Here is a 24,308-nt window from a genome sequence, read left to right as displayed (position 1 = left end):
GTCTCACTGCCCTCTGAAGCACCAACCGCTTACATCTACCCTAAGCCATGCCACCATTCTTCTCCCAACGTTTCTGTTACTTCAATTCTCTTTTGCTGTAGAGTTTGCTTTGTAAGCTTCAGACAAATTTCCACCATGTTGCACTTGATGTTGTAATATCCCAGTTGTTTTCCTGGCTGAAGACAAGCCTGGAGTTTCCAGACACTACTACCATCTCACTGTCCTCCAAAAGCACTGCAGACTCTTGCCCAGGCATAAGCAAGAATAAATTCTTGCCCCTTGTCTCATGTGGCAGAATTGTGGAGAGCATTGGGCTACATCACATCTATCAGTCTAAGAAAGACAAATAACATACAATTTCCAAGTAATGGAATGGGAGTTTTAAAGGCATATCCAATTGAATTGTGATCCATAAAAGACCAACGTCCCATCTCTTGAAATTTCATTATAAGTGTTATGTGAAACACACACAGACAGAATACACACACACACACACACACACACACACACAGAAAAGGCACATGAGTGATGCAGAGGAATTGTGAATCAAGGGAAGCAAACCCCCCCAAAATACCATTAAAGTTAAAGGTACAGAGAATACAAGTAAGAAAACAATGAAAATGAGATAGTTAACTCCTTCATTGTCAATCATTAGTTAACATATTCAGGACTAAATTCTCCAATCCCTATAAACAGATTATTAGATACATGAAAATAAAAATAAAATAAAGGCAAAAAAGGTCAACAAGAAAACAACAAAAACAAAACAAGCCTGAACTTACGTTGCCCATACAGTCGAAAGAGATTTTCTTCAACTATAAGGAGATTTCCTTCGACTATCAAGATACACATAGCTTGAAAATGGAGGAATTGGGAAGATATAGTTCATGCAACTGGCAAGGAGAAGAGAATCAAGTGATTGTGCCAAGGACAAGTAGAGAGATTTTAGCACTTCAAGAGACAAAAGATTCCCTGAAGGTGTTTTGTCTTCATGCAGCAACAAAACATCAGAAACTTGGAAGAATTGCCAACAGATACAACACCAATGTGGGTGTTTCTAAATGTTGGAAGCATATTAACAGAAAGGAAAGAAGATTGGGACCACATTGCAATATTGTTGGGGACTACGATATCCACTTACAGCACAAGACAGATCATCCAGAGGGAAAGGTGGTAAGGAATAACAGACGTCATCATGGGCTCTCTAGTCCACCTGAGCTTTGGGGAAACATGCATAAGATTGTGTATCTGAGAACCATAAGAGAAGTTCTTCCCAAGGGCAGACCTGACATTGTCTATCAGAGATCCTCTGCTCGAGTCCAAATCCAGTCATAATTAATAGAGAATTCAAATCTTATCTTGTAACTTAGGATGACGAATATATGAAAACAGAAAGAAATTACTTATGAATGGGAAACACAGCCAGACACTAAAAGGTGGAAAACACAACACACTCCCGAACTAGCAGAGTCAAGGAAGGACAAGCAAAAGGAAAATCAGAAAGTACCTTGAGCAAAGGAAAGTCAAGAAACTTACGGGATGATACCAAAATATTGTATGAGGAAAGAATATAGAGCTAAATGCGTTTATTTCCAAAAATTAAAAACACTGAAGAAAAGCAACCTAAAGGATGGCATAAGGCAATAGAAAAAGGTGAAACAAACTCCAAAGTAAACAAAGTAGATAATACATATGGTCATTGCAATAAAGAAATACAGACAAACCAATAGGAAAAATTCAAAAGAATTCACACATCAGTTTTGAAAACTTTAACTGGTGGAGCCATTACCTGATTTCAAGGGGAGACAAGCATATAGTTGAAAGTAGCAGACCACAGGACAACTTATAATAAGGAACAAAAAAAAATAACCTAAAAGCCCCTCTACACAATTATGCTGGCCAATCCAAGAACTGTAATAAAGGATCAATTCCACGACACATATCAACTCCCAAGATTAGGTCAGGAACTCTACAGCATCTGAACTCTCTCCTAGTGACTAAAGCATTTGAAGCAGTAATCAAACCCCTACCAACACAGAGAAGTCCAGGTCCAAAGCACTTTCCTGGGCAAGTCGTCTAGACATTTAGTGAATGCACTGCCATTTCAAATAATCGATTCCAGAAATGAAGGAGGCAGGGAGACTCTAATTTACAAATAGCAAGACCAATTCAGATACGGACATTTTAGGAAACATTGTACAGGTCATTTTAATAAGTAAAGTTAATAAAAATATAATTATTTCCTTTTCTCTGTCAGTCTTCAACTGCTTTGGAAAGGACCAGTTTGTTTTTATCTTAATATTTTGTTGTGTTGAGGAAGTAGGCCTATCATCCATCATTCGTTTTTGACAGAGTATTCACGGATTATTTAGTTCTATATACGACCTAGTGCTTATTCTAATATATGCCACAACTCCTCAACACCCATTAGCCAGTTCCCTCATTCCCTGCATTTCTCTCTTTTCTGTAAACCTCAGCTTGGTTCCTCAGAGTCCTGAGTAACTCTTGGGTTGTCTCCTCCTCTGACATTTTTCCCTTCAATTTTCCCTTCTTTCTACTAAGGCCCATGGTATTCCTTCTGGAACCCATAGATGAGAAGCCATATGACATTTCCCTTTGATGCTTGCCTTTTTCATTTTGCAACACCCAGTTCTGTGGCATTCATGTCAATGCCAAGTACCAGGGATTCATCCTCCTTGGTGCCTGAGGAATACTCTGTTGCCAATACAAATCACATTTTCTTTATCCACTAGTCTTTGCAAAGGCACTGCATCTCAATCTACTGTCTTGCTGCAGGGGGTATTGAAGGCCACCGACATAGGTTATTCCTTTCCCTCTGATTAAAGAGACTTGGTCAACATGTCTATACCCATTACCACAGCAGGTAGAGTTAACTAAAGATGACAAGGAGTGATGTCCAAGGCTCTTCCTTAAGGGTTAACTATCATGAAGAATGTCACTCTACTTTAAACATTTGCAAAGGTGTTTAAGGTAAAACCAGGTAGACAGAGCCCTAATGCCTTATGACTTGTGTTTCATAACTCTAGGAAATGAGGACACAGACAGCACAATACATCCATGCCCTAATATTTTTCACTGAGTAGGGTCTTTCTATCCCTTAGTCTTCCCTGACCCATAAGGAAAAGACACTGAGAAAGAACTCCCTCACCCACCAGATGACAAACCTCACAGAGAACTGATGATACCCAAGAAGCCTCACTGTTTCTTGAGATCTCTAGAAATTGCAGTGGAAATAGGAAATCCTTGCCGTCTCTGGAGAATTGTTGGTCTAAAGGATGGTATACCAAACGTCATTTTCATTTCTCTTTGTCTGGAAAGGGAAAGTGGGAAATTAATACAAAAGACAACATAAGTTCTTAGGCTAAGAAGGCTTTTATTTTTCTCCATCCAGTGGCTTAGTACCTAAAGCCATAGGACTCAAAGGTCATGAGAGAGGGACTGCTGTTCAGTGAAGCCAACAACTTCTGTGATGTCACCAAGGCTTGAGGTCATAGCACCAACACCTTCTCAACCCACACCTGATCACTACTCTTGGCCTGAGTATTCATGGGTGGGCCAAGAGGACCCCAAGCCCTCTCAAATCACTGGAGCAGCCTGGGTCTCTCACCAAGGAAGTTACAAAGTGAGTCGGTGGCACCTCCTGCATGGCTAAATTTATAGTCTTTGGTCGTGACTGTCACCACCAGCCCTTGGGGCTCTGGAAAAAGGCAGGAATCCATTTCATCTACTCATGACTGGCCTAGAAAGAATCAGGCATCCAACAATGACTCAGGGGTGGAACTCCATGCCCTGCATATGTCTATGGTTTATCCACACAATCACGGCACTTCTCACCAGGAAAAGTGCCACCACGGAATGCTCCCAGGGAACACCTGCAACCATGCCAAAGACATGTCTGGAGTCATCAACAGCGAGGACACGAGTAAACCTAGGGTGTGTAGACACCATGCCAAAATGGTCTCCCAATATTCAAAAGTGACCAAGCACCAAAGGCAGAACGTACACATGATAAACTGAGGCCCAGGACAGACTCATGTACTTGGAGTCCACAGAAGCAAGCATGGAGCTTGTTGGAAGAGAACCATAGTCCAAGTGAAACCATCTTAAAAAGACTATTGTGCCCGTTTTAGTATGTCAACATGTATCTCCAAATGGATGCAAGGAAGAGGACTCGAATGTTGCAGAGACTTGATCATTCCTACAGGTTGGTGCAGCTACCTTCTGTGGAACTGAATGGAGATGTGGATGCACAAGCCTGCCTTAAACCTCTCATGACGATCCCCCAAATTGCTTCAGGTGATAAGCAAGCAGTGCCCCTTGTGAAGATGGGCATGTTCTAATGGAACCAGGAGAGGATAAAGGACGTGACAAATAGGAGCACCTACAAGGAGACAGACAGTGGATGCTACAGGTTGGTGAAGAGATACAGAAAGACAGAGACAAGCTGAATAAACTATGGAGATCAGAGCAACAGTCTGGCATTTCAGAATGGTAGGACATGCTCTGAACCTGGCTGCCTTCCATAGGGACCTTAATCCAAATTAATTAAACCCTCCCCTGCGCCCAGTTAATATCCTGATGTTGCTTCAAGCTTCCATCGAACGTGTTACATGTAGGCGTTTCATTTTTATTGGCCTGGACAGGATCATATCTTGTTCTTTTCCTCAGCGTCCAATGATTCTACCACCTTTGCATTGGATCCCATTCTCTGTCTTCTCTATATTGAAAAAGTCCTTTCTGGGTCAAAATTAGCAAGACGGGAAACAACACGTGTTGGAGGGGATGTGGACATAAGGTAAACCTCTTCCACTGTTGGTTGGAATGCAAGTTAGTGCAGCCTTTTTGAAGAACAGTGTGGAGATTCCTCAGGAAATAAAAAATAGAACTTCCTTATGACCTTGCATTTGCACTAAGGGTATTACCACAAAGATTTAGATGTAGTAAAAAGAAGGCCCATCTGTACCCCAATCTTTATAGCAGCAATGGCCACAGTCACCAAATTGTGGAAAGAACAAAATGCCCTTCAAGGGAAGAATGGATAAGGTAGATGTGGTCCATATACACTATGGAGTATTATGCCTCTATCAGAAAATAGGAATAGCCAACTTTTGTAGTAACATGGACGGGAATGGAAGAGATTATGCTGAGTGAAATAAGTCCAGCAGAGAGAGTCAATTATCATATAGTTTCACTTATTTGTGAAGCATTACAAATAGCATGGAGGACATGGGGAGATAGAGAGGAGAAGGGAGATGGGGTAAATTGGAAGGAGAGGTGAACTATGAGAGACAATGGACTCTGAAAATCAATCTGAGGGTTTTGAAGGGGTGGGAGGTGGTAGGCCGGGGTACCAGGTGGTGGGTATTATAGAGGGCACGGATTGCATGGAGCACTGGGTGTGGTACAAAAACAATGAATACTGTTATGCTGAAAATTTTTTAAAAAAATGATATTTATGCATCAAAGTCCTAGTCTTTTCCATAAAAATATCTTATCTACTTTAAAAAAAAGAAAGCCCATTCTGTTTTCTACCCTGAGAGTAAATTCTTTAGGATGACAACATCATGGAATGACCAACGGCTGGCCTTTGAGGGAGTCTCGGATGTGTTTGGCATGCATGCCCTCTGCTGGTGTGTTGTGGCTTTCCCCTGTCCTTGAGGCCAGTCATATAGAGGCTCTCCTGCCTGCCATTTGGAGTGTTTGGTATCTGGGCTGAATATGGTGATGTTCAACATGGTGGGCTCTGGCGTGCCTGTGAAAGGACACTTTCAACCAACTCAACAGAATGAAGTCCTGGAGAATGCTGTAATCAGGAGAAATCATGTGGGCAGGGTTTTTCTCTCGTCCCCTACAGGAGAGTCTGTTCTCCTGGGACAAAGCAACTTGGACTGAAGAATGCAGTCCTCCCAATATTCCACACTAAGACTTCATGTTTGCAGGTTTGGCAGCTAATGTCCTCACCGTCCTTTAGTGGCGAATAGCTCCGTGTTTATGCTACTGGTGTGAGAGCCCAAAATTTCGTGTCATCTCCACATCGAGTCATCGAGTCATCTCCACAAACACTGCCTTTCACGGATGCACTGCCAGAAACCACCATCTTCCCAATCTGCCTACTAGGATTGATTATGATCATGGTTTCCATGCTTCCTGCATCTGGTTGCTTGTTGGTGTCCTATCCAGGAGAAACACAATGTTCTCTCGAGGCGATGTCTGCCAAGCCTGATCATCTGAAATCTCCGGACTCAAGACCCTTTGACAGGAACTCATGCTGTTCAGAGCCACTGCTGGCCGCAGCCAGTGGCATTGGAAACATGCTCCTTGTGGATTCTCAGTGTGCTCCTCTCTTCTGTGCCTTTGTCCTTTGCGTTGACTTACGGCCCTCTGAAGCACCAACCGCCCACATCTCCCCTAAGCCATGCCTCAATTCTTCTCCCCAAATCTCCGCAACTTCTTTTATTTTTTGGCTGTGGAGTTGCTTTGTTGGCTACAGGCCCATTTCCACCATGTGCACTTGATGGGGTAATCTTCCAGTTGTGTTTCTGGCTGACGACAAGCCTGGAGTTCCCAGAGACTACTACCATCTGACTGTCCTCCAAAAGCACCACAGACTCTTACCAAGCCATAAGCAAGAATTAATTTTTGCCCATTGCCTCATGTGGCAGAATTGTGGAGAGCATTGGGCTACATCACATCTATCAGTCTCAGTAAGACAAATAACATATCACTTCACTTTCTCATGGTACTCAAGTATCATGTGAAAAAGCAAGGAGAAGGCACAAACAATACAACTCTAACAGACACGCAATATTTTGTTTGTTTGAAGGCAGGTTAGTGAGAATATTTATATAAAAACCTGTTTCCTCTGAGCCCAACCCCTTGAGAGTAACTGGAGGAGTTAACTCAGGGAACATCATTGACTGAAAATCCATGTGGCAGGCTACTACCCCAGAAAACAAACCAAGAAAGAAAAAAATTAAAGACTGAAGAGAACAACCACCACTACTTCATAGGACTACCTTTATTTTTAACTCTTCCCCACTATTCTGGTTCATTTTTTTTTTACATAGATAATTTTTTAACCAATTTATCATCACAGTGAGCTGTCACGTACATCAAATTCCATAATAACCTTCTAACATGAACTTTTTGATACATACACCTGTGTTTTTCTTTATGCATTTCTATTTTTTGAATTTGTTTTTTTTTAATTTTAGGTTGGTTTAGTCTAGTTTATTCGTTTTTATTTTATTTTCTAATATTCATATAGAGTTAAACTTCAAATTAATCCGCTTTGCCCAATGAATATTACCCTCATAGGTAAACAATTATTTTTAGGTCAATATATGGTGTTTATTTTTTTCCAATTTATATATTTTCAGAAACACAGTATTCATTATTTTTTCACCACACCCAGTGCTCCATCCAATTCGTGCCTCTATAATACCCACCACCTGGTACCCCAACCTCCCACCCACTCCCGCCACTTCAGACCACTCAGATTGATTTTCAGAGTCCATAGTCTCCCGTGATTCACCTCCCCTTCCAATTTACCCCAACTCCTCTCTCCTCTCTAACAACCCTTGTCCTCCATGATATTTGTTAAGCTCCACAAATAAGTGAAACCATATGATAATTGACTCTCTCTGCTTGACTTATTTCACTCAGCATAATCTCTTCCAATCCCGTCCATGTTGCTACAAAAGTTGGGTATTCAACCTTTCTAATGAAGGCATAATACTCCATAGTGTAAATGGACCACATCTTCCTTATCCATTCATCCATTGAAGGGCATCTTGGTTCTTTCCATAGTTTGGCGATCGTAGCCATTGCTGCTATAATCATTGGGGTACAGATGGCCCTTCTTTTCACATCTGTATCCTTGGGATAAATACCCAGGAGTGCAATAGCAGGGTCACAGGGAAGCTCTGTTTTTAAATTCTTGAGGAATCTCCACACTGTTCTCCAAAGAGGCTTCACCAAATTGCATTCCCACCAACAGTGGAAGTGGGTCCCCCTTTCTCCACATCCTCTCCAACACATGTTGTTTCTTGTTTTGTTAATTTTGGCCATTCTAACTGGTGTAAAGGTGATATCTCAATGTGCTTTTAATTTGAATCTCCCTGAGGGCTAATGATGATGAACATTTTTTCATGTGTCTGATAGCCATTTGTATGTCTTGATTGGAGAAGTGTCTGTTCATATCTTCTGCCCACTTTTTGATATGTTTGCCTGTTTCATGTGTGTTGACTTTGAGGAGTTCATTATAGATCCTGGATATCAACCTTTTGTCTGTACTGTCATTTCCAAATATCTTCTCCCATTCTGTGGGTTGCCTCTTTGTTTTTTTGTTTTTGTTTTTGTTTTTGTTTTGTTTTGTTTTGTTTTGTTTCGTTTTGTTTTTTGGCTGTTTCCTTTGCTGTGCAGAAGCTTTTGATTTTGATGATGTCCCAAAAGTTTATTTTCGTTTTTGTTTCCTTTGCCTTTGGAGACATATCTTGAAAGAAGTTGCTGTGGCTGATATTGAAAATGTTACTGCCTATGTTCTCCTCTAGGATTCTGATGGATTCCTGTGTCACGTTGAGGTCTTTTATCCATTTTCAGTTTATCTTTGTGTACGGTTTAAGAGAATGGTCGAGTTTAATTCTTCTACATATAGCTGTCCAGTTTTCCCAGCACCATTTTTTGGAGAGACTGTCTTTTTTCCATTGTGTATTTTCTCCTGTTTTGTTGAAGATTAATTAACCATGAATTTGAGGGTCCATATCTGGGCTCTCTACACTGTTCCCCTGGGTAAACCAATTTTTAATCCCATTTATCTTAGGAAAGTTGAGTCCATTAAAATAGATATCAAGATACTTCCAGGAAGAATCAAAACAAACTTCCCCGCCCACACTAAGAATTTATAACCACTCTTCCATCCTTTTCTTCCATCACTGGTTCTGTGTTTTTGTGATTGTCCTGATAGCATATATATCTTACACTTGGGGTTCATTTTGACGAGGTTCTTCCTTTAAATGCATATATATTTTTTTATCTTGTCATATACTTTTATCTGTCTTTTTGTTTGTCTGTTTTTGTTTGTCTACTTCATAATTCTTACCTTGGGACCCAATTGGGCTAAACAATCTCTTTCATCTTTCATCTTTCCTCTCTCTCTTATTCTTTTGCTTTTTCTTTTCTTTTTTCTCTCATTTGGGTGGGGAATCCTAATTGCTCAGAAATGTTCCAGGGTGCACATTGACTGCACCACAGTCAACACATCCAGCTACATCTGTTCAGTCATCTCTCTCCAAAATGAGTAAAAGGAGGAATTCCCAACAGAAGAAAAATACAGAGGATGGACCTTCTGCAACAGAGCTAATGGCTATCAACATAGACAATATGTTGGAAAGAGAATCCAGGCTAACAATTATCCAGGCAATAGCTAGGTTGCACAAAGCCATGGATGATCAAAAGGAATTGATTAGAGCCAGGCTGAAAGCGCCCATAAAGGATGTTCACAATGTTAGGGAGGGGCTAAAAGCTAACAGAGCTGAGGTTCTCAATGCTCTCAATGAGTTCCAATCTCATCTAAATTCTCTCACAGCTAAAGTAACTGAGAAAGAAGGTAGAATTAGCAATCTGGAGGACAAACAGACAGAGAGAAAGGATCAGGAGGAAGCCTGGAACAAACAGCTTAGAAACCATGAAAACAGAATCAGGGAAATAAATCATGCCATGAAATATTTCAAATCAGATTTATTGGAATCCCTGAAGGGGAGGGAAAAGAAAGAAGTCTAGAAGATAGAGTGGAACAAGTTCTTTATGAGAATTTGCCCAATCTCACGATTGGAACCAGTGTTCATGTACTAGACACCAAACGGTCTCCGCCCAATATTATAGATAACAAAACATCAAGACACCTGATAGTCAAATTAAGGAATCATAATTGGAGGTATAATTACTTGAAAGCCTCTAGGACAAAGAGGCTCCTTTCTTGCAGGGGAAAGCCCATCAGAATAAAGTCAGACCTGCCCCAGACATCTGGCAAGGCAGAAAGGGCTGGCAAGGTATATTCAGAACACTAAATGAGAAGAACATGCAGCCAAGAATACTTTATCCAGCAAAAATTACATTCAAAATGGATAGAGAGATAAAGAGTTTCCAAGAGTGGCAAGGCTTAAAAAACAATGCAACCACCAAGCCGCCACTGAATGAAATATTAAGCAGGGTTGTATAACAGAGGAAAAATCGTAAGAATAGCATTGAACAGAAATATAGAGACAGTCTACAGAGAGAAAGACTTCAAAGGTAACACGATGTCAATAAAAACGATCTATGAATAATCACTCTCAATGTGAATGATTTACATGCGCCCATAAAAAAGCACAGGGTTGAAGATTGGATAAAACGACAGGACCCATTGATATGGTGTCTACAAACACTCATTTTGAACCTAAAGATACACCCAGACTGAAAGTGAATGGATGGAGAAGCATCTTTCATGACAATGGGCCTCAAAGAAGGCTGGGGTAGCGATTCTCCTATCAGATAAATTAGATTTTAAACTAAAGACCATAGTCAGAGATACAGGTGAACACTACATCATTCTTAAAGGGACTATCCACCAAGATGATCTACCAATTTTAAATATAGATGCCCTAATATGGGAGTAGCCAATTACATAAAAAAAAACTGTTAATCAAGATAAAGAGTCATATTGATATGAATACATTAATAGTAGGAGATCTTAACACACCTCTCTCAGAAATAGACAGATCATTGAAGCAAAAATTAATAAAGACACAGGAGCATTGAATGACACTTTGGACCAGATGGACCTCGGAGATATACACAGAACATTTCATGCTAAAACAACAGAATACTCATTCTTTTCAAGTGCACATGGAACCTTCTCAAGAATAGATCACATACTGGGACACAAAGCAGGACTCAACTGATACCAAAAGACTGAGATAATTCCCTGCATATTCTCAGATCACAATGCTTTGAAACTGGAGCTCAATGAAAAGGAAAATTTCCTAAGGAACTCAAACACCTGGAAGTTAAAGACCACCTTGCTTAATAATGCTTGGATCAACCAGGAGATCAAAGAAGAATTGAAAAAATTCATGGAAACCAATGAGAATGAAGACACTTCGGTCAAAAACCTATGGGATACAGCAAAGGTGGCCCTAAGGGGGAAATGCATAGCCATCCAAGCCTCCTTCAAAAAAATTGAAAAATACAGAACACAGCAGCTGTCTCTACACCTTAAAGAACTGGAGAACCAACAACAAATCAAACCAACTCCACCCACAAGAAGGGAAATAATAAAGATTAGAGCTGAGATCAATGAGTTAGAAACCAGAGATACAGTAGAATGTATCAATAAAACTAGAAGCTGGTTTTTTGAAAGAATCAATAATATCGATAAACCATTGGCCACACTAATCCAAAAGAAAAGAGAGAAAGCCCAATTTAATAAAATTATGAATAAAAAGGGAGAGCTTACAACTAACACCAAGGAAGTAGAACCAATCATCAGAAATTTTTATCAAGAGTTATATGCCAATAAGCTAACCAACCTAGATGAAATGGATGCATTCCTGGAAAACTATACACTCCTATAATTGAACCAGGAAGAAATTGACAGCCTGAATAGACCAATATCTAGTAATGAGATTGAAGAATTGATCAAAAACCTCCCAATAAAAGCCAAGGACCTGACGGATTCCCTGGGGAATTCTTCCAAACTTTCAAAGAAGAAATAATACATGTTCTCCTGAAGCTGTTTCAAAATATTAAAGCAGAAGGGAAACTCCCAGACTCACTCTATGAAGCCAACATTACCTTGATCACAAAACAGGCAAAGACCCTATCAGAAAGGATAATTTCAGACCAATATCACTAATGAATATGGATGCTAAGATTCTCAACAATATCCTACCAAACAGTATCCAACAGCACATGAAAAAGATTATCCACCAAGACCAGGTGGGATTCATCCCTGGGCTACAAGAATGGTTCAACATTTGCAAATCAATTAGTGTGATACAACAAACTAATATGAGAAGAGAGAAGAACCACAAGGTCCTCTCAATTGATCCAGAAAAATTATTTGACAAAATCCAGCATTTGTTCTGGATTAAAATGCTTCAAAGTATAGGGATGGAGGGAACATTTCTGAACTTCATCAAATCTATCTATGAAAAACCCACATCAAATATCATCCTCAATGGGAAAAAGCTTGCAGCCTTCCCATTGAGATCAGAAACACAACAATGATTCCCACTCTCACCACTCTTGTTCAACACAGTATTAAAACTCTTAATAACAACAATCAGACAACAAAGAGAAATAGAAGATATCCAAATTGGCAATGAAAAATTCAAACTCTCTCTTTGCAGATGACATGATTCTTTATATGGGAAACCCAAAAGACTCCACCCTCAAACTACTAGAACTCATACAGCAATTCAGCAACATGGCATCATACAAAGTCAATGTGTAGAAATCAGTGGCTTTCTTATACACTAACAAAGAAAATATAGAAAATAAAAATTAGAGAATCGATTCCATTTTCTATAGCACGAAGAACCATAAGGTACCTAAAAAGAAACCTAATCAAAGATTTAACTTCAATGAACTACAGAACACTCATGAAATAAATAAAAGAAGATACAAAAAGATGGAATACCATTCCATTCTCTTGTATCAAAAGAATAAACATTGTTAAAATGTCTATACTACCTAGAGCAATCTAGACTTTTAATGCGATACAGATCAAAATTCCAAGAATTATTGATTTTTAAAAGAACTGGAGAAAATAATCCAACAATTCTTATGGAACCAGAAGAGACCCGAATCGCTAAAAATATGTGGAAAAACAAAAATAAAACTTGGGGCATCATGCTACCCGTTTTCAAGCTTTACTACAAACCTGTGATCACCAAGACAGAATGGTACTGGCATAAAAACAGACACATAGACCAGTGGAACAGAGTAGAGAGTCCAGATACGAACCCTCAACTCTATTGGCAAATAATATTCGATAAAACAGGAAAAAATATACAGTGAATACAAGAGAGTCTCTTCAATAAATGGTGCTGGGAAAACTGGGCAGCTATATGTAAAAGAATGAAACTCGACCATTATCTTACACCCTATATAATGATAAACTCAAAATGGATAAAACACCTCAGTGTAAGACAGGAATCCATCAGAATCCTAGAGTATAACATAGGCAATAATCTCTTCGATATCAGCCACAGCAACTTCTTTCAAGATATGTCTCCAAAGGCAAAGGAAACAAAAGCAAAAATAAACTTTTGGGAATTCATCAAGATCAAAAGCTTCTGCAGAGCAAAGGAAATAGTCAAAAAACAAAGAGGCAACCCAAGGAATGGGAAAAGATATTTGCATGTGACAGTACAGATAAAAGATTGATAACCAGGATTCATAAAGAACTCCTCAAACTCAACACACCGGAAATACAAAATCATATCAAAAAATGGGCAGAAGATATGAACAGACACTTCTCTGATGAAGACTTACAAATTGCTATCAGACACATGAATAAAAGTTCATCATAACTAGCCCTCAAGGAGATTTAAATGAAAACCACATTGAGATATCACCTTACACCAGTTGAATGGCCAAAATTAGCAAGACAGGGACAACATGTGTTGGAGGGTAAGTGGAGAAACGGGAACCCTTTTCCATTGTTGGTGGGAATGCAAGTTGGTGCAGCCTCTCTGGAGAACAGTGTGGAGATTCCTCAAAAAATTAAAAATAAATCTTTCCTATTACTCTGCAATTGCACTACTGGTGCAAGATACAGATGTGAAAAGAAGAGCCATCTCTACCCCAATGTCTATAGCAGCAATGGCCACAATTGCCAAACTGTGTAAAGAACCAAGATGCCCTTCAACGGATGAATGGATAAGGAAGATGTGGTCCTATTCACTATGGAGTTTTATGTCTCCAACAGAAAGGACGAATACCCAACTTTTGTAGCAACATGGATGGGACTGGAAGAGATTATGCTGAGTGAAATAAGTCAAGCAGAGAGAGTCAATTATCATATGGTTTCACTTATTTGTGGAGCATAACAAAAAGCATGGAGGACATGGGGAGATGAGAAGAAGGGAGTTGAGCGAAATTGGTAGGGGAGGTGAACCATGAGAGACTCTGGACTCTGAAAAACAATCTGAGGGTTTTCAAGGGGTGAGGGTGGGACCTAGGGGTACAGCTGGTGGGTATTATAAAGGGCACAGATTGCATGGAGCACTGGATGTGGTCCAATAATAATGAATACTGTTATGCAGATAATAAATAAAAAATAAATTTAAAGAAATGATAAAAAACAAAACCTCGTGTTTCAGAACACGAGGAGATGAGGACATAGACACCACAATACATCCATTTCCTAGCATTTTTTCTTGATTTCGACCTAGCCTCCATGTGTTGGGAGGTGTTAGATTACTGCTTCAAATGCTTTAGTCACTACTAGAAAGCTCAAAATGTAGGTTACCTGAGCTAATATTGGCAGTTGATATGTGTCTTGCAATATATTCTTTTCTCTCAGTTATTGGATTTGCTGGAATAATTGCATACAGGCATCTTTTAGGTTATTATTTTTGCTTTCTGTCAGTTGTCCTGTGGTCTCATACTTTCAACTTTATGCTTATCTCCGTGTTATATCCAGGTAGAGCCTCATCCAGTTTGATAACATTTTCAAAACTTATGTTTGAGATCACCTGATTTTTTTGTACTGGTTTATTTATATTTCTTTTATTTCTTTGATCATATGTATTATTTCATTCTTTCTATTAACTTTGGAATTTGTCTCTTCTTCTTCTACTTCCTTATAGCATCAAGTTAGGTTGCTTTATTCTGGCGTTTTTAATTTTTGGAAATACAAGCATTTAACCCTATATTGTTTCCCCATACAATGTTTTGTCATCATCCCATAAGTTTCTTGAATTTTCTTGTTCATGGTACTTTCTGATTTTATGTGTGTGTGTGTGTGTGTGTGTGTGTGTGTGTGTGTGTGTGTGTGTGTTTCAGATAACACTTAAAATGAAATTTCAAGAGATAGAAAGTCGGTCTCTTTTGGATAGCAATTCAATTTGATATGCCTTCAAAACTCACATTCCATCTCTTTCAGCCACACTTCGTACAAGTTATGTCCCATTTATCAGTATTTTGTAAATACGTATTCACACTACCCGGCCTTCAAACAAACACACATTTTTGCGTGTGTGGTTAGAGTCATATTTTTTGCCCCTTTTTCCCTTGCTTTTTCACAGGTTTCTTGACTACCATGAGAGAGTAAAATCGTATGTTATTTGTCTTTCTGAGACTGATAGATGTGACATAGGCAAATATTCACCACAACTTTACCACATGAGGGAAATGGCAAAAATTTATTCTTCATTATGGCAGTGTAAGAGTCTGAGGGGCTTTTGGAGGACAGAGAGATGATAGTACTGTCTGGGAACTCTAGGCATGTCTTCAGTCATGAACAAAACCTGATGATTACCACATAAAGTGCAATATGGAGGAAAATGAACTGAAGCATACCAATCAAACTCCACAGTAAAGGAGAAAAGTAGTCACAGAGACTATGTGAGAAGATTGGAGACAAGATTTAAGGGGTATGTTGCAGGTTGGTGCTTCAGATATCAGTGAGCCAATGGAAAAGACAAAGCCACAGAAGGGAGGAAGACACACTGGGAATCCACATGGGACATGTAATCCAACGCCATCACCTGTGACCAGCAGAGTGTCTGAATGGCACGAGTTCTTGCCAACAAAGGGTCAGAGGCCAGGAAATTTCCAATCAGCAGACTTGGCAGACATTGACTCGAGAAAACTGTGTTCCTCTTGGAGAGGACACCAAAAAGCAACCAGGTACATTCAGCCTGGAAGCCATGATCAGAAACAATATCAGGGACACAGTGGGAAGATGGTGGGTTGTATCAGTGCATACGTGAGAGGCAGTATTCTCAGAGATTAATCAAAGGGGGCAAAAAAATCTGGGCTCTCACATTGGCAGCATCAAGACTGATGCTGGCCAAAGGCAGAACAGTGAGGATATTAGCTGCCTTACCTACAAACATGAAATACCAGCCATGGAACTCTTGGGGGATGTCCTCCTCAGTCCACGTTGCTTAGTCCTAGGAGAACAGACTCTCCCATAGGGAACTAGAAGGAAGCCCTGCCCACATATTCTTCCCTGACTGCAGCATTCCGCAGGCCTTCATACTTTTGCATTGGTTTAACATCTTTTCACAGGCACACAAGAGCCCACCAAACTAAACTTCACCTTATTCAGCAGAGACATCAAACACTCCAAACAGCAGGCAAGGAGAACCTCTGCAGATGACTGGCCTCACGGACAGGGGACAGTTACAACACAACTGCAGATGGTATGCATGACACAAACACCAGAAGCTTCTTCAAGGGACATCCCTTGGGCACTCCATGATCTTTTCTCTTAAAGGAATTACCTTCAGGGTAAAAAACAGATTAGGCCTTGAGAATACAGAGAAGAATACAGAGATCTGGAACAAACGTAAAACTGGAAAAATCAACTGATGCCAAGGGGAAAAAAAAAAAACAAATAATGAGAAACCTGTACATGTAACACGCCTGATGGAGGATTGAAAGCAGCGGACAGGATACTTACTATACATCAGACAACATAGAAGACATCAGGTAGAGTCGAACCACAGAGATAAAAGTGTTAAAAAATAAAGTAAAGTAAAACAGAGTACCTGGTAAAAGAGTGGTAGCAGACTGGATGCAAAGTCCAGGAAGCTGGCAGAAGCAGAGAATCCAATTAGTGACCTTGAAGACAAATACTGGTAAATAAGTAAGAGAGAAGGAAGAATGGTGGAAAATGAAAATTAGCTTATGGAAATCATTGACTCCAGGGAATAAAAACTGGTGCCTATTGTAGGAGAACTAGGGACAAGAAAAAAATGAGGGTTGGACATTTCTTTAAGAAATCAGAGCTGAAAATTACCCTTATCTGGGAACAGAAACAAAGATAAGATTAAAAGGCACTGAATAGTTTACCTACTTAGGAGCAAGTCAGCTCCCTCTCCAGCTCCAACCCCTGATTGTGAACTCTCTGTCTCTCTGTCAAATATTTGCATGTGCATCATTTGACAAAAAACAAAAACAAAACCAGTGTGAAAGGACTGACTGGGGCCAGAAGATGGTGTATTTAATTTGGACCTAGGTCCCTAAGGAATGCAGCCAGGTACAGAGTACCTCCTACCATCCTAAAATGCCAGACCTTTGCTCTGAGCTCCCTTGCTCATTCTCCTGTTGTCTTCCTGTATCTCCTTACCAACCTGTAGCATCCGGTGTCTGTCCCCTATAATGGCCCTAGTTGACACATTATTCCCTTCTCCTGGCTCCTTTAGAACATGCCCATTTCCCACAAGAGTCACTGTTTTCTTATCACATAAAACCATTTGGGGGATGGTCATGAGAGGGTTAAGGCAGGCCTGTGCTGCTGCATCTCCATTCAGTTCTCCAGAGGGTAGCTGCACCACCATGTGGGAGTGCTCAAGATTCTTTGACATTCAATCCTCTTCAATGTGTCCTTTTGGAGATACACATTGTCATCCTGATACGGGCATAAATGACTTTCATCTGGCTTCACATGGGCTATGGTTCTCTTCCAAAAGCTCAACGCTTGCTCCTGTTGACTCCAAGTAAATGGGTACATCCTGGACCTAAGGGTCTAGGGTGTAGAGTCTGTCTTTGGTGCTTAGTCAATTATGAAGCTTGGGATCCCATTTTGTCATGATTTCTGGAGACGCTCAAGGTACTTGTGCCCTTGCTGTTCAATATTCCAGACATGTCTTTGGTGTGCTTGTGGGTGTTCCCTTTGAGCTTTCCTTGGGTGGCCCTTTTCCTGGTCAGAAGCGCCCTGATTGACTGGGAGGACAATAGCCATGTGCAGGCTATGGAGTTCTTCCCATCATGCTTTGTTTGAGGCCTCAACTTTCTTGGCCTTTTGTAGGTAGGATAAAATGGTGGATTCCTGCCTTTTTTTTGGAGTCCAGAGGGCTGGTGCTTACATTCACGACCAAAGACTATGAATCCGGCCATAGAGAAGGTGACACATACTCATTTACCAAGCTGCTTTAGGTGGCTCCAGCGGTTTGTGAGGCTTGGCCCACTTATGATTACTTTGATCCTCTTGGCCCACTTATGATTACTCCAGCCAAGTGTAGTGATCAGGCATGGTTTTGGAAAAAGTAGTTGCTGTAACCTCAAAGCTTTGTGATATCACAGAAGCTGGCTTCACTGAAGTCACTATCTCCTGACCTTTGAATCCTATGGCTTTAAGTAGAATGCCCCTGAAAGGACAGAAAAAGAGCCCTCTGAGTCTGATCAAGACTCCAGGTCGTCTTGTGTGTTAATTTCCTACTACCCCTTTCTAGACAAAGAGAAAAGGAAATGACGTTCAGTATGCCATCCTTTAGGGCAACATTTCTCCAGAGAAAGCAAGTTGTTCCTATTTCCACTGAAAATATAGAGGGTATCATTAGATCTCTTTGAGGTTTGTCTTCCTGTGGGTGAGAAAGTCCTTTCTCAGCATCTTTTCCTTATGGTTCAGTCATAACTAAGGGATGGAAATTTCATTATCTAGCAGAAATGTTAGGACATGGATGTACTGTGCTGTCTGTGTCCTCATCTCCTAGTGTTCAATTCAGTAGTAATAAGGGATTAAGGCTCTGTCCAACTTATTTTAACTTAAACACATTTGCAAAGTCTTCAAGCAAGTAACATTCTGCATAATAGCTTAGCCTTATGGAAGATCCCTGGACAGCATTCCTTGTCATCATGAGTTAGCACTACCTGATGTGGTAATGGGCATAGCCATGTTAACCAAGTATCTTCAATCAAAGGAAAGGATGACCTATATCGGTGTCCTGTAATGCCCACTTGAGCAGAACTATCGATTGAGCTGCAATGCCCTTGCAAATGGTAGTGAATAAAGAAGGTGTGGTCCATCTTGGCAACAGAGTATTCCTCAGGGTGGATGAACACCTGGTACTTGCACTGACATGAATGCCAGAGGACTGGATTATGCAAAACAAAAAAGGCAAGCCAACAAAGGGAAATATCATATATTTTCCTTCCTATGTGCCCCAGGAATAATACCATGGAAGGAAAGAAGTGAAAACTGAAGGAGAAGAAGTCACAGAAAGAGAGAAACCAGGAGTGACTCCTGACTCTGAGAACCAAGCTGAGGGTTACATAAAAGAGGGACATGCAGGAAATGAGGGAACTGGCTAATGGGTGTTGAGGTGTTGTGGCACATATCACGATGAGCACTAGGTCATATATGGAACTAAAACATCCGTGAATGCTCTGTCAAAAACGTATGAGGTTTGATAGGCCTTCTATTTCAACATAACAAAAAATTAAAATAAAAACAAACTGGTCTTTTCTAAAGCAGGTGAAGACAGAGAAAAGGAAAGAATTGTATTTTTATTATCTTTCCTTATTGAAATGTCATAGAATTTGTTTCCTAAAATGTCCTTATCAGAATTAGGTCTTTGTACTTGTAGAGTCTACCCGCCTCCTCCATTTCTGGAATCGATGGGAAGAAAATACATTGCCTTCATTAAATGTCTAAAAGAGCTGACCAGGAAAATGATTTGGACCTGTCTTTTGGGAGGTGTTTAATTACTGCTTCAAACACCTTGGTCTTGACTAGAGAGCTCGATTTTTTAGGTTTTATACCTAAACGAGGGAATTGATATGTTTCTTAGAATTTATCTTATTTTTGGATTTGCTGGCATAATTGTGTAAAAGTGTATTTTAAGAAATTTTTTTTCCTATCTATAAATTGTCATGTGTTCTCATACTTTCAGCTGTATGCTTGTCTCCCAGTTTTATTCAGGTATTGCCTCCTCCAGTTTGTTAAAGTTTTCTAAACTGACATGTGAGTTCTCCTGAATTTTTCCTATTAGTTTGTTTATATTTCTTTTATTTTGATGATCATATGCATTATTTCAATTCTCCTGCTAACTTTTATTCTTATAACTCTTAAGTTTTCTGTTAACTTTAACTTCTGTTAACTGTTAATTTTCTGTTAATTTCTTTTAGCTTATTTGTGTCTTGAAGGCATAAAATCTCTCTTTCTGCCAAAAGTACAGTTTGGCTCTCCTTGCCAGTTGCATAACCTAGGACTTCCTAATTCCTTTACTTTATATTAGAAGGTATCTTTGTGTGTATCTTTATACTTGAAGGAAATCTCTTATGGGCAACATAAGGTCGAGCTTGTTTAGTTTCCGTTCTTTTCCTATTACATTTTTTTTCCTTTTTTTAAATTTTTTTATCCAGTCCAACAGTCTGTTTATAGTGATAGGAGAATTTTATCCTGAATACTTGAAGTAATTATTGATAGGTTAGGAGTTATCTTTCTCATTTTGGTTGATTTCTAACTTGGAGTCCTAATGTAACTTTCCACATTATGATATTTTCTTTGGGGTTTGCATCCTTTAGTGTGATTCCTCACTTCCTCCCCATCTTTCATGTGTCTCGTGTGTGTGTGTGTGTGTGTGTGTGTGTGTGTGTGTGTGTTTCATATAACACTTATAATGAAATATCAAGAGATAAGAAATTGGTCTTTTATGAATAGCAATTCAATTTGATATGACTCGAAATCTCACATTCCATTACTCAGCCACATTTCCTACAAAGAATGTCTCATTTAGTCCTCTTTTATAAACACATATTCTCACTAACTGGTCTTAAAACATACAAAGAAAAAATTGTCTGACTGATTAGAGGCGTATTGTTTGTCCCTTTTTCCTATTCTTTTTCACATGTTTCTTGACTACCATGAGAGAGTGAAATTGTGTGTTATTTCTCTTTCTGACAAGGATAGATGTGACGTAGCCCAGTGCTCTCCACAATTCTGCCATATGAGGCAAGGGGCAAGAATTTATTCTTGTGTGGCTGGGTAAGATTTTGCAGTGTCTTCGGAGGATAGTGAGATGGTAGTAGTGGCTGGGAACTCAAGCTTTTCTTCATGCTTGAACAAAACTGGGAGATTACCACATCAAGAGCAACATGGCAGTAAATGACCTGAAGGAAACAAACAAAACTCCACATCAAAAGAGAAAAGAAGTAGCAGAGACTATTGGTGAAGTTGGAGACATGGCTTTGGGAAGACATGGGCAGTTGGTGCTTCAGAAAAAAGTGAGCCAATGTGAAAGAAAATGGCACAGGAGACAGGAGCACACTGAGAAGTCACAAGGAGCATGTTTCCTGAAACCATTGGCTGTGACCATCAAAGGGTCTGAATGGCATGAGTTCTTGCCAACAATGAGTCCTGGAGATTTAAGATCAGCAGACTTGCAGACATAGACTCGAGAGAACACTGAGTTTCTCCTGGAGAAAACACCAACAAGCAACCAGGTGAGGACAGCCTAGAAACCATAATCAAAGACAGTACCAGGAGACACAGTGGGAAGATAGTGGCTTCTGGCAGTGCATCCGTGATAGGCAATGTGCATGGAGATGACTTTATGGTGGCAAAATAAATTTTGGGCTTTTGCACGAGCAATATCAAGACTGACCTACTGTCCAAAGATAGGGTGATGAGGACGTTAGCTGCCTAACCTGCAAACACAGAGTCGTAACTGTGGAACTCTGGGGGGACTGCCTTCCTCAGTCCATGTTGCTTAGTCCCAGGAGAACAGAGTCTCCTGTAGGGAACTAGAAAAAATCTCTGACCACATGCTCTTTCCTGACCACAGCATTCTGCAGCCATACGTTCTGATGAGTTGGTTCAACATCTTCTTTCACAGGTACACCAGAGCCCACCACGCTAAACCTCACCCTATTTTGCTCAGGCATGAGAGCCTCTGAATAAGACTGCCGTCAAGGACAGGGGACAGCCACAACACAACAGCCGAGGGCATGCATACCATGCACCCGCAAGACTGCCTCAAGGGCCAGTCTTGAGCAATCTATGACCCATTCTTCCAAAAGAAATTACCCTCAGTGTAGAAAACAGAATGGGTTTTTCGAATTCAGAGAAGAAGTCAGAGACATAGATCCAGTGCATCAATTGATGCCGAGGAAAAAGGACAAGAAATGATCTTGGCCAGACCATCAGAGTGAAACCTCTACATATAACACGCCCGATGGAGGATTGAAAGCAGCAGCCAGGATACTCCCTGTACATCAAAAAACACAGAATATATCAGGGAGTCTCGAATCACAGAGATAAAAACTGATAAAAATAAAAGAAAATAAAGAGTTCCTGATGAGAAGATTGGTAACAGACTGGATGCAAAGTCCAGCAGTCTGGTAGAATCAGAGGATCCAATGAGTAACATGGAAGAAAAAGACTAGAAAATACGGAAACAAATCCAAAGAGAGAAGAAAGAATGATGGACCATGAAAATGAGCTTAGGGAAATCATTGACTCCAAGTAATAGCAAGAGGTGCTTATGTGAGGACACCTAGGAGAGAAAGAAAAAAGAGGGCCAAACTTTTCTTTGTGAAATCAGAGCTGAAAATGTCCCTCATCTTGGAGCAAAAATGGAGAACCGTATTTGGAGATAGGGAGGATTCCAATCGCCATCAACAGAAAAAGGGCAACACAAGATATAGTGCCAAACCCCTTCAAAAGTTCGCAATGAATGTATTCTCTTTAAGAAAATATCTATGGGAGATAAATGTCTTCATAGTCAAGTCACTGACTTCAAGTTGACAAGCAATACCAGCTCTTGAAGCAGTTCAGATAGAGCAGGCAACACCAGCCCAATCAAAAATCCGTATCCCATGCATTTCTGAACAGTGAGAGAGCCGTGGTTCTTTTCTAGAACTAGGAGGTATTAGGAAGACAAAGTTTGGGTCCCAGGATGTGTCCATCAGTTCAAAGGCAGTCTTTAGCTCAACTCATGACCCCAGGATCATGGCATCAACAATGGTCTCAGATTCCCTGCTCTGGGAAAAGTCAGCTTCTCCCTCTCCAGCTCCATCCCCTGACTGTTATCTCTGTCTCTCTGTCGAAAGTGCATGTGAATCTTTTGCCAAAAAAACAAACACAAAAAGAGTTTACAAATATTTACTGGGGCCAGAGGATGGTTTATTTACTTATTTTTTTTTTGGACCTAGGTCCCTATAGAATTCAGCCAGGTACAGAGTACCACCAACCATCCTAAAATGCCAGACCTTCGCTATGTGATCCCTTATTAATTATCTTGTTCTTTTTCTTCCTGTATCTCCTCACCAACCTGTACCATCAGCTGTCTGTCCCGCTGTAATGGCCCTTTGTTGTCACATTGTTCCAACCTGTCTTGGTTTCATTAGAACATGCCTGTCTTCCGCAAGAAGCATTGTTTGGTTATCAAATGAAACCATTTCAGAGATGGTCATGAGAGTGCTAAGGCAGGTTTGTGCTAATACATCTCCATTCAGTTCCCCAGAGGGTAGTTGCACCACCCTGTGGGAATGCTCAAGGTTCCTTGACATTCGAATCATGTTCAATGATGACTTTTGGAGATACATGTTGACATCCTAAAACGGGCATGAAAGTCTTTCAGATGGCTTCACTTGGGCTATGGGCTTTTTGCAAAATGATCCATGCTTACTCATGTGGACTCCAAGTACATGCGTCTGTTCTGTGCCTCACGTTCTAGGTTGTAAAGTCTGCCTTTGGTGCTTGGTCAGTTTTGAAGATTGAGAAACTTTTTTGGCATGATTTGTTGAGACGTTAAAGTACTGGAGTCCTTGCTTTTGAAGACTCCAGATATGTCTTTGGAATGGTTTTGGGTGTTCCCTTTGAGCTTTCCTTGGGTGGCCCTTTTCTTGTTCAGAAGCACCCTTATTGTCTTGGAGGACCATATGTAATTGTGGTGCGTGGTGTTCCTCCCCTGATGCTTTGTTTGAGGCCTGGTTCTTTCTTGGCCTTTTGTGGGTAGGATTGGATGTTGGGTTCTTGCCTTTATCCAGAGTCTAGATGGATGGTGCTGACAGTCATGACCAAAGATTACCTATTTGGCAAAAGAGAATGTGACACCAACTTGCTTTGAAAACTGCCTTGGTGAGAGACCCAGGCGGCTCCAGCAGTTGTGGAGGGCATGGGATTCTCTTGGCCCACCCATGACTACTCCTCTTAGTAAAGAAAGGGAACACTGAAGGGGAAGAAATTAGAGAAGGAGGCAAATGGATATCACTCCTGAGTGACTCAACACTCTTTGAAACAAGCTTAGGGTTACAGAAAAGGGAGACATGAAGGGGATGAGGGAACT

This window comes from Mustela nivalis (genome assembly GCF_964662115.1).
Source record: "Mustela nivalis genome assembly, chromosome: Y".
NCBI classification, from domain to species: Eukaryota; Metazoa; Chordata; class Mammalia; order Carnivora; family Mustelidae; genus Mustela; species Mustela nivalis.
Note: the sequence above shows the minus strand (reverse complement) of the source record.